Source organism: Telopea speciosissima, chromosome 1 (genome assembly GCF_018873765.1).
Source record: "Telopea speciosissima isolate NSW1024214 ecotype Mountain lineage chromosome 1, Tspe_v1, whole genome shotgun sequence".
NCBI classification, from domain to species: Eukaryota; Viridiplantae; Streptophyta; class Magnoliopsida; order Proteales; family Proteaceae; genus Telopea; species Telopea speciosissima.
In genome coordinates this window covers 48,983,038-48,995,498 of record NC_057916.1, presented here as the reverse complement: position 1 = coordinate 48,995,498, position 12,461 = coordinate 48,983,038, and the positions used below count along the sequence as shown (strand labels likewise).

Here is a 12,461-nt window from a genome sequence, read left to right as displayed (position 1 = left end):
CTTCACGCACAAAGTTTACTCCCTCTATCGTGCAAGCTCCAACCTACGTCTCCTTCATGATCAAAGCACACCCTCCATCACTAAAGCTCCAACTTGCTTTTCCTTCACAAAGTAAATCAAATCGCAATATTCATACTTAGTGGAGAGTGAGAGAAATAGAGCCATTGGGTGCTCTAGGATTTATTCATCTTCAATCTAGTCCCAACACAATATTCTACTCCCTTCTCTTCTTCATCTCCGAAACCCAAAAGTTCAATTCACAATGGACTATCTACTTGAAAGATTAAAAGATCTTCTATCTATTGAAATTTTATTTCTTTTGAATTTGAACCTTATGATACGATGCACAACATTTCCTTCTTTAGTTTAGGGTTCTGTATAGCATGAGATTATAGTAAAGGTTCTAAATTTTCCATTTTTTGTGTTGGTCTGTAGGTTCTTTTAAGCTTTCCATTTGTACTATTATTTCTAGGGTGTCGAATTCATATCTTTTGAAGGATGGGTTTTGTGCTTTTCCCTTTTTCAAATTATCCTTTCTTGTGTGACTGGGAGATGACAGCCTATGTCTCCTTCATGATCGAAGCTCATCCTCCATCACTAAAGCTCCACCTTACTTTTCCTTCATGAACTAAATTGAATCGCAGTATTCATACCTAGTGGAGAGTGAGAGAAGTAGAGCCATTGGGTGCTCTAGGGTTTATACATCTTCAAATCAGTCCCAACACAACGCTCTACTCCCTTCTCTTCTTCATCTCCGAAACCCTAAAGTTCGATTCATAGCAGACTATCTACTTGAAACGTTAAAAGATCTTCTATCTATTGAAATTTTATTTCTTTTGAATCTGAACCTTATGATACAATGCACAACATTTCCTTCTTTAGTTTTAGGGTTCTGTATAGCATGAAATTGTAGTAAAGGTTCTAAATTTTCCATTTTTGGGTTGGTTTGTAGATTCTTTTAAGCTTTCCATTGGTACTATTATTTCTAGGGTGTCGAATTCATATCTTTTGAAGGATGGGTTTTGTGCTTTTCCCTTTTTTGAATTGTCCTTTCATATGTGACTGGGAGATGACATTTGGTTGCTCCCCCTTTGTCTTTAAATCTTACCATAGTTTATCAGTTCCCTTATAGTGAGCTTGTGTACCCTTATAGTGAGCTTGTGTACTTAGTTCGTGTTTCTCTCTATGTATATTTATTATTATTCTTATTTTTAACTATATTTGGTACGTCAGGTAGGCAGCCAAAATTGTAATATATTCCGCCAATCCTCTTGTGCATGGTGTGAGGATCCGTTCCCTTTCAGCGTTACGATGCGTAGGGTTAGGTTTGTTATTATCCTCGGTTGGAGAGAGAGAAGGAAGGCATCTTCTTGAGATTAAGATTATCAGGGGATGCGGGTCATACAATATTATGTAATAAAGTTGCCACCTAGGATTAGGGCCTAGGACCGGATTGAGGTAGCCCTGTGAAGGGCTACATGATTTCGTTTGGTCTGGTCAAAGATTCAGGTAGGTGGTCAAATTACGAGAGTGGGAAGGTGTTAAGCACCCACCTCACCCAGATAAAGCGGTCTTTCTACTAGATGCTGGTTTTCAAATATTTTCCCTTTTATGAATCTCCTATACCCACATGCTTGGCTAAATAATGTAATATATACATTTCACATGAATACTTAAAGGGCTACATTGTGCCAAAATTAAAGATTAGTGATGAAAATGTATACCTGTTCGCTAAACCAAAGCAATTATGAGATATGCAAAATGGACAGTGTCCTCAGCTCAGGTGAAGGAAAATGATTGGCTTTATCCATGATTGGATAGAGTAATTGTTAAACCTGTGCCCAATAACATGGTTTAAAACCAGGTCTAACTTTCTGATCTGGTTTGAACCTCGTGTTTAGGAGGGGGACGAATTACGCTCGTGAGTTGTGGGCCATGATACTCAAGCCATCTCACAAGATTGTCGATCGTGACTCGAGAAAAGTTGTCGAGGATAGGTTCATTGACAGAGAAAGGGGGAAATTCGTCTATAATGGTGTATTCCTAGAATTCCCTCATTTCAAGGATCCGCAAGGCCTGCACCATTATTATCCATGCCCACTTCATGACAAAAGGGAGTAAGTCACTATTCGAACAATGGATGCCTATGCATGACCATGAATAAGTATAAGAACTAGAATGGGCTTGGGCTTAGGACCTTAACCCTTTCCTATTTATAACTAGAGCTTGGGTTATGGGCTTAGTAGGATGATGGGCCCAATAACTTAAACTAGGACTCAAGGCTAACACTTAGCCAAACAGCTCTCAACCTTATTGAACCTAAAGACCCAGACCCCCATCCAAACAAACCCTAAGGACTAAAGCAACTTAACCTAATACCCTATCTTTCTCTCTCTCTCTCTCTCTCTCTCTCTCTCTCTCTCTCTCTCTCTCATTTGCAACCACAAAGAAGAAAGAGGGAAAGAGAAATCGTGGGAGTAAGGGAGGAGAAGAAGGAAGAGAAGGATAGGAAGAGGGAGGAAGAAGGAGAAAGAAGGAGTGTGAGGTTAAGGCCAAGCCTTCTACTCAACCCTACCTTGGTAAGTACCTTTTCCATGCTCCATCTCTCTCTCTCTCTTTCTCTCCCATTTTACCTATTTCTAAACCTAGGGTTTGGATTGTGAGCATACCATGAATGCTCCACCTACCTAATAGAAAGGCCATTAATGGTTGACCTTAATACCTTGCTTGTGAAGATACCTAATCCAACTTTGAACCCCATCCACCCCTCTCCATTTATAAGACTTAAGTTGAGGTTTTACCTCCATTAATGGGTTTCACCAACCCCTATGGTAAGCCATAAATGCTAGCTTGAGTTTTGTCAATTAATGTTGGTTTTGGATCTTCCAAACCCCAATGTCCATCCTCCATGAGTTCCCTGCTCATATGTATCTTAATGAAGGAAACTCATTAATGATTGGGTTTATGAACCCATGTTGTGAGTGTGCATAGGCACCTTGAATGGGGTGATACTCATGGCCAAGGATATCCTAAAGAACCTTAGATATACCCATTTTAGACCCAAACCCATGGAAACCCAAAACCAATCTCGGAATGGTGTTGACAGCAGGACAGGCAAGAACAAGAACAAGGACAGGCAGAAGCATTCTGCCTGTGGAAACCCAAGCTTTGTGCCTATGAACTGGTGCGAAGGACAAACATGAAGGACAGGCAGAAGCATTCTGCCGGTGGGGGTCTTGCTGTTCATGCTGGTGACCCTGTTTCAACCTTGTTTGACCTCTTTTGGGACTCCACGTCTTATGGTCCAAAACATTATAACTAACCACACATCGTACACCCTCTTTAGGTTCACTCGCCCGGCTCAGGGGCATACTAGTACGTGGGACGGAGAACTTGGTATTGAACGCCAATTCGAGGAACTTATTATTGAAAACTAGCTCAAGAACCAAGGTGAGTGAGTGAAGCAATCGTCTTAATTTATGGATTGTTTGTGTCATGTCTTGTGAATGCCATCCATATATGTTTGATATATTATATGTGTAGACGCTGAATTTTGCCACCCCCCCAGCGATGACGATAACCGGACGCGAAAGACTAGCAATGCCCTTTAAATACTCCTTTCCTTTGGGGTAACTCAAACACCCCCTGTTCCATTTTGTTTCCACCCGTGGTCCCCCTGCATTCTCGGAATGACTCCCCACGAAGCCCACGCTTAAAGGCCTGACCCAGTGGCTTCGCGAGCGGCCACGACATCTCTTGGAAGCACCGTGCTTAGCCATAGCACCGTCGGGTTGCCTCGCACTTGGCCGTAGTGCCGCCCAGCAGCGCCACAGCCAGGGAAATCTCCCCCTCTAGGCACCACCAGGATAACCAAAATGAGTTTTTTCCATCCAGCGCCACCGCCAAAACCCCCATGGCGCCGCCAGATGGATTTTTTCCTATAAATAGCCCCCAGCCCTCATTTCAACAAGGTGTCAAGTGGAGGAGAGGGGGGACTCTAGAGCTCCATTTTTTTAGTTTTTTTTTTCCTTTTTCCTAGTTTCGGGGCCCTGCCCCTGTCCGATTTTGAGCCTTCGAGCCTAGTCCCTCTGTCTGGAGTCCTGGTCCTTAGGACCCACCCCCCCTAACCCGGTTCTATCCAAAACCTCGAAGCCTCCCATGGCCTAGTTACCCACCCGATGTCCTACTCCCCAGTTTCCAAAGCGCTTTTCGACGCCGTTATTCTATCCGAGGTCCTAGCATCTGACGCCCGTGCACCATTACTCTGCCTGATATTTGAAGAAGCCTAGATTCTAAAGCTCTCCGACACCATTATTCTGTCTGAGGTCTCAGCACCCGACACTCGTATGCCGTTACGCTGCCCAACATCCTGGTAAGTACTCCCCAATTATTTTTTCGGTACCGTTATTCTACCTGATATCCAGGTAACTACTTTCTGATGCCATTACTCTGTCCGATGAAGGACAAAGCCAGTCTTTTACCTCCACCTGAGCTGGGGGACACGATTCATCCCATATAACTGTATTGGTTTAAATTCATATAGGTATTCAATTCTTTCACTGCATTTTAATTCCGTAGCAATGTAGGTCTTTAAATTATAACTGCGTAGTGTACAGTAGTTAATTTAATTAAGCAGTTTGCACATCATTCTAGTCGTACATGTGGGAATAGGACATTTATGAAGGAAGGATATTCGAAAACTAGCATCTAGTAGAAAGACAAGTTTTGCCGGGCGAGGTGGGTGCCTAACACCTTCCCCCACTCTTGTAACCTGACCACTTACTCAGAATCTCTGACCAGACCAAATGAAGTCCCGTAGCCCTTCATAGGGCTACACTAATGGGTCCTAGGCTCTAATCCTAGGTGGCGACTCCATCTCATTTAATTGTATGACCCCCATCCCCTGATAAATCATAACCATTTGATAAGACGCATTCCTTCTCTCTCTCAAACCGAGTAGTATAACCCTAAACCCATTCTGAGCCAAGTGCGCGGGGGGGGGGGGAACACCAAACCCCCCTTCATGCACGGTTCCTGGAAAGGAACAGATCCTCATAGTGGCGACTCCGCTGGGGATCGATGGTTAAGCTTTTAATACTAGATGCTACCGTTGAACGCAAGAATATTCTTCGTTCTACATTATTGATTGATAACATGTTCGGCTAACCCCTTTTATGTACTAACTGCATCATGCATCCTGTTCGAAGTGAAGTCAAACGACGAGGGTACTCCCTGTTGTGCCTCTACCTCCGGGGAGGTTGGGCACATCATACTAAGTACTCTGAGATTGGATGATACCCACTTCTGCCACCACTATCATGCACACACTGTTGGACTTGTGTGTCCATCAAACCTGGTTCGGTCAGGTTCAACCCGATTCTACTTTGTATTGAACTTTTATACATTTTAGTTTAATATTATCACATGCGATATAAACTTTTTGAGCATTATGTGTCCGTAAGTTTTTTACTTAAAATGGTAGTCACCACTAGGGTTTGGGCTGGGCACCTTTATCATATGGTCGTCGCATTGGGTATGCCTAGACATGTGATGTCAGGGTACGAATGTGAGTACTCACATGTTTGATGTGTGTATTGGCAAAGAATCTACTTTGTCGATTCCCTCATGTATTACTGCCAGATGTAGGGAGGGATAGACATGTATCACCGACACCCTTTGCTTGAGGGAACCCTGTTACTGTAGAGTGTGATCGTATTCTTTGGTTCATCAATGGCTGAGACTCAAGCGAGTCAAAGCCGGTGTTCTGGGAATGTGAGAACACTTTGTGAGTGAAGGAGTTACTCAACATGGTCACCACTGCCCGATTGGGGAACACCAAGATTGAGATTGTCTGTGTATGGTCGGATCGGAATCTGGATCCAGTACTATTTTGGAAATGGTTTTGCAAAAATCTATGTTACATAAAATAATAGATTATATATGATTATTTGACAAAGTGTTTTATCAAGTTTTTGCGGGACTCGATAAGATGCACAGACACTCTTATATGGACATGTACTATGGAATGGGGTTTGGTAGTACAAGTGTGCATGCCCCAGATTCCATAATGATGGTGTTGATTAGTGGGGGGGGGTTGTACATGATAATTTAAATAAAGTAATTAATTAAAACTTTCCCTATTAGATTATGCTTCTTCACCTTTTTTAAGCACTTTAAGTTTAAATAGAACTGCCAAACAAAGAGAGAGAGAGAGAGTTAGACTCTCACAGGGATTAATCGTAATCTTATCAGGGTTTTTTAATTAAATCCTATCTCTATATAACGGGACCAGAAAATGCAGAAGGGGACTGCTCCACGTTTTTTGCCTGGCCCCCTCTAGCCTGCGTTTTGGTCTCTCTCTCTCCCTCTTGTGATCTCTCTTCTTCTTCTTCTAGTTTCTCTCTACTGCTATTGAGAGTTAGGGTTTGAGAAACCTAGATCTGTGCTTGAAGAATTGGAGAGCATCTGGGATTGGCTTGAAGAACCTTGGTAGCACCATTGGAGGTTTAGATCTGTTTACTTGGAGTGCTCATTGGAGGAAGAACCATTGTCTATTAGAGGAGCAACACATGAGGCTCACTAGGTTAGCAATTCTTCATGAATTCCTCTTGTTTTAATTATTGAATATTCATGGGATGCAAAAGAAACCCAAATTGATTTGTTTCTGCTGCACATTCGAGTATGGGATGGATCCCTCTTTCTTTGTGATAGACTAGAGATGATCGGACTGGGCATTGGTTTGTCTTACCAAACCCTACAGGGTTCCTGTAGGGACACCATGGGAGACAATGGTGGACCCAAAAATTGAAAACGGGGTGCCCATGCCAACTTGGGGTGCCCTAGGGCAACCCTAGGGATAACCCTGGAGTTCCCTAAATTAGGGTTCTCAAACTTCTATTATTATTGGTTTACCATGGTGAACCGCTCTGATCCCATGGACTGTAGTTTCACCTACACACACAACAGTGCATGGAAACACACAGCCCGTGGTTAGTCATTGGACCCCATATGTAGATATGGGTAATTCACGGCAAAGCCACAGCCCTTGATATTTATTGTATGAGTTTAGATTCACCGATGAGGGTATTCATTAGTGTGTCGTGGGGTACTTCGCTACTCAAAAAGGGCACTAGCTTGATTTCTCTGAGATCGTGCCGACGAGGTTATTCACTAGTGTGTCGTGGGGTACTTCACTACTCAAAAAGGGCACAAGTTTGATTACTCTGAGATTGTGTGACCTACTCTCTAGGTATATTAAAAGCACCACGTATTGGCGATTCACGACCACGAACGATAGGTTTATAGGTGCTATCAAGGGTAAACTTGTTCTATCCTATCAGCCTACCCATTGCATGCATCATGTAGGAAATTAGACCATATACGATTAGGATACGCCACAAACTAACATAGTAGGGCTAAAAGCAAGATTCTCGATGGTGGTCTACCTTTCTTAATATGGATTGCTTGTCATAAGAAGGGGCTCTATTCGTCCCACGATAGTCCCTCATAAAAAATGACATATCTGTCTGGGCTAGTGTATCAAAAAAAAAATGTTGCCTCGATTGTCCCTCGGAGAATGATACATTATCCAGTATGGTATGTCAATGATAGAGCTTTGATTGTCCCGCGATACGAGGCATCCCATATTAGCAAAGGATAGACCGTTGAGAGATTCTCAATTAGGCCGTTTTGTTTTCTACTGTGTAACGATTCCAATTTGACCTAAACCATCGAACAATGAAGGATTTATGGTGTCACTACATCAATTCTGAGATTATAAGGGCTTTCCTTAATTAATCTTGGGTGTCGGCATAATTACACCATTAATTGCCAAAATAAGATGGAACCAAGAGGTCAAAGGCAAATTGTTGCATAGACTAACCTTGTTTGTATATATTTGTTTGTCTATATCTTCTAGTACAAATAAAAAAATATAAAATATAAAATCATGAAAAAAATCTTCTCAAGTCCTAAAATAAGTTTTGTCAAGCACAATCCACGATAAGAAATATTCATGTTACTCATGTGGGCCCATCATGATAATGGGCTAACCCGAGTTGGTCCAATTTGATCCCCAGAGGTCTTAAGTACTTCTATTCCTCCACTCAAACAGAGTCTAGTGAGGTCATCACCCAGTGTGGGTATCATGGATCCGTCAAATGTCAGCCCGTCAATTGAAGTACTAAATCAGGAAATGGTCAGCATGCGAAAAGAAATGATAGAGATGAAACAGTTGGTCATGCAGATTGTTCAGGCAATGCAGGGCCAGTTTAGAGGAGATAATGTGCAAAGCCCGAAGAACCTAGGATGACACTGATGGTACCTAGGGTACAACCCAAAGTCGTGATAGAAGAAGAGGAGGTTGTGGTTGTCAACACCCTACAGAATCTGCCTGAGACTGAAAAGGAAAAGCAAATGAGGGAAAAGGTCGAGAAACTAGAGATCACCATGAAAGGTAAAATAGTTACGAAACCAAAGATGATTTGGTCTTCTTTCCAATGGGAAGAATACTTGAGGATTTCAAATGGAAGCCTGACAAGTTCGACGAAACTGTAGACCCCAAAGCCCACTTAAAAATCTTCATCACTATGGCCAAGTCATGGGAACTCACAGAAAACCAGATGGGTGAGGCCTTCCTTTAATCATTGGCTGGATCGACCCTGAGGTGGCTCACCCAGTTGGACCAGACTCAAACTCAAGCCTGGTCGGCAGTTGTGAAGGCATTCACAAAGCATTATTCTTACAACACTAATTGGATATCACATGACAAGAGTTGGAGACACTAAGGCAAGGGCTGAATGAAGGGTTCTCCAATTTCATCATGAGGTTTAGAGAGAAGGCCGTAAAGATATGGAGCTTCCCGACAAAAGCAAAATAGGTGGAGATGATCTTGGAGAACCTGTATGAAGAATATCATGATTGTCTCTACTGTCAACAACTCACAACTTTCAAAGCGCTCATAACCACAGGGTAGCGCATTGAAGACAAATTGTTCAGAGATGCACACGGCCAGGATAATTGCCTAATGCAGAACCAGAACCAAAACCTGGAGGTGAATATGGTAAATTCAAGTCAGCGTGAGTTCACTGATTTGGGCATGACTAGGTTGGCATACACTGAATTGAAGGAACTAGGGCTTTTGGGCACGGTTCGACCAGGACCAGTCAGGGATCCTCCACCTTCTTGGTATGACCCGGATCACTACTGTGACTGTCACACCCAAAAGGGGCACCCTACTGATGAATGCATTGCCCTTGGGCATGCTATCCAAGACCTACTAGAAGCAAGAATGTTCAAGCCAGGGGCAGAATAGCAGTTTGTTAATCAAACAATCAACGTCCTCAAAGAAGGTTTAGAAGGTTTTGACCCCACGTCCTTGATCCAAGCTTCGTCGGTTCCTTCAGAAGAGGTAGTGATAGGTCAAAAATCTCCATCAATGATGTTCGCCCAGGATGTCCATGAATCTTCTCTTCCTTCAACAACCAATATGACCCAGTTGAATGGGCCTAAAGGCAATGAAGAGGTTTTGGCAGGATTGCAATCGTGGATTGACCTTTTGTCTCTCCATCTCCTAGAACAGATCAAGCATCAGGTCTTACAATCAAGGAGTGAAGATTGCTTGGAATTGTTCCATGAAATTACTCTCTTCAACCGTGGGAGTAACGACCTCTGAGGACTTCCTATCCATCCAGATTATCCTTTCTTCAATATCTTCGGGATAAGAGATATCTACCAATTGTCTACTGAAGCCCTTTGTTTCCTCTGGTACCTCTGCGAAAGATACATGGTAGCATTTAGCTTCCGTGTTCCAGAATTGTTGACCTATATGAGCCAGGATGAATCACATCCAAAATTTATTCCCCCTCGGTCAAACACAATGAAGTTCCTTCTTTGGCTTCAAGCACAGACTCAATGGCTCGAGCAATTATTTGGTTATGCAAAATGGAATGTCCTTTATACCCTCCATATTCCTCACTGGGGACAGGAGTGCAAGAAGAACCTAATTTGATCATGCGTCGACCTTACTGTACCTTTTATTCTAGTACAACATTCAGTTTGGTGGATTTCTTTAACAGAGGATACAGAAAGGATGATTGGGAGAAGATAAGGAATCATTTATATGAGATTAACGGAGTCCCTAAGGAACAGATTCCTCCAAGTTTATGGAAAAATCCTTTTGATACTATCACCAGTTTTAAAAGGAAATACTTCTTTTATATTGCTAGCCTGCAAAGTGGTAGAATCACCAAAGAAAGTTCTCCATATTCCTCCGATGGAATAGGGACAGACACAAATTGAGGATATCACTGTCGCTTGAAGGTGTTAAACTATGGTTATTAACTTGATGAGCATCAGTCTTATTGGCCGACTTAAAATGGATCCAGTACCCAACTCTGGTTAAAAGGGCATTTTTTATGGTACAAACTGGATAGTCTCGTGACAAAGCAATGACAGTACTTCACTCTTGTGTAGACAGGATCACACTGAAGACATCATTGGATCCGCATCCCTTAGGTCTTTTCATTCAGTCAAATTTCCTTCTATAAACTCATCCACCGTGTGTTTTCCACTAGCCATCAATGAATATATTTTCTTGTCCACCTACTCATTCTCTTTCTTTTCGCTTTCATTCAAATAGCAGTTTATGATGATTTCATGGCTGTTAGTTAAAAAGAAACAAAAATTCCATTTTCAATGTCAAAGTCTTGATGGTTAAAGATCTTGAGCTTTCCATACATCTGATCCCCTTCCAACGAGCCGGAAGCCTAGATGAATATTTCATCTCATAAAGCCTGTTAAGGAAGGCCCTCCTTTGGCTGCTAGTCATCTCAAATAAGCCCTGAGACAGCAAAATCTGCTAGTCCCCCAGTTGTGCCTTAGCCTTTTCCTTACAAAAAAAAAAAACTCACTTTGGCCCACCTACACCTCATTATCCATGTATCCTCTTGCTCCTCAAAATGTCCCATTAGTTTCTAGGGTCTAACCGGAAGAACTCTCCTCGATGAAGTAAGATGTCACAAGGGCAACACGTGCCCAAAGGATTAAAAAAAAAAATGAGAACAAAAAAGAAACAAGAGTTCAAAAGAAAAAAAAAGAGAGGATGCATTGGCTTAAGATATTGCAAACAATTGGAAGCAATTAGACCATGGGACAAAAATTGCCAATTTTCCTTCGGGGATGGAATTGTCAAAATTATCAAGATTGAAATTACCAAAGTCTTCAGTTGAGACACGAGAAGGATTGCCAAACTTCTCGATTACACTACTGAAAAGAAAAAGTTCCCCAACGAGTTCAATTATTACAAGGGCAACACCTGTCCAAAGGATTAAAAAAAAAATGAGAACAAAAAAGAAACAAGAGTTCAAAAGAAAAAAAAAAAAGAGAGGACGCATTGGCTTAAGATATTGCAAACAATTGGAAGCAATTAGACCATGGGACAAAAATTGCCAATTTTCCTTCGGGGATGGAATTGTCAAAATTATCAAGATTGAAATTACCAAAGTCTTCAGTTGAGACACGAGAAGGATTGCCAAACTTCTCGATTACACTACTGAAAAGAAAAAGTTCCCCAACGAGTTCAATTATCAGACTCTTGGTAGAATTTTAAGAGCAAAAGTGTCAAGTCATGGTTGGACCCTAGGGACACATTTGAGCCTCTACCATCCTTTGGAACCCAGTCCTAAGCTCCATTACAACCTAGTAAAGCACTCCTGGGCTAAATGATGATGAGACTCTCCTCAGCAGCTTCGAGCTCACCCTGCTATGATGGAACTTAATTATCATGGCTCTGATGTTGGGGCATCCTTATCCTAAACTACGTTTGACTTGATCCCTACTTAGGGTACGTAGGCAACTTGATAAAAGAACAATCAAGTTCTGTCCTCCCATATATACAATCCTCCATTCATCTATTTGCTTCTTATCTCTTCTACTCTCCATATTTCCACTCTATTCCCTCATTCGTCAGTATCTCTCTCTTTGATGTGACCCAATGATAGATAAAAATAAAAAGATAGCCTATCTACCAAGATTAAGGGAATTTATGGTTTATAAAATCCTATGACTTGGAACATTAGTAGCAGTGTACTCACCGTTTTAACCAGCAAGGTGACTAGGGGAATACCAGAAGATAAATCAAGTTGTCACTGGGGCAATCTCTATCTGAGATGAGGGGGCATGAGGAAGAAAGTTTATTTCCTGGGGGCAGTCTTTTTTTTTTTTTTTTACCCTGAAAATTATTTGGGACCCGGGGGAGGCCCCTAAAATATTATTAATTAAGCAAGCTAAAAGTGAAATAACAACGGGGGGGACATAGCCGCCTTACCCCAGCCCAAGGGTACAAAATCTCTCAACCAATCTCACACAAAACCCACCCATACAAAGACATCATGAGAAAAGAAACCGGACCTATGTGAAACATTAGCACCTAAGGATTGGGAAGCCCAATCTATCTTCCCAAA

The 12,461-nt window shown here is 42.0% G+C and overlaps 1 long non-coding RNA gene across 1 annotated transcript in view; it reads left to right on the top strand.

The window, feature by feature from the left end:
• The first annotated feature begins 762 nt into the window (after positions 1–762).
• Positions 763–12,461, top strand: part of LOC122648663 — an 84,417-nt gene continuing 72,718 nt past the window's right edge. The window contains exons 1-2 of the long non-coding RNA XR_006331113.1: positions 763–799; positions 953–1,079. This is a non-coding gene — a long non-coding RNA (uncharacterized LOC122648663). The remainder of the gene's footprint in view (positions 800–952; positions 1,080–12,461) is intronic.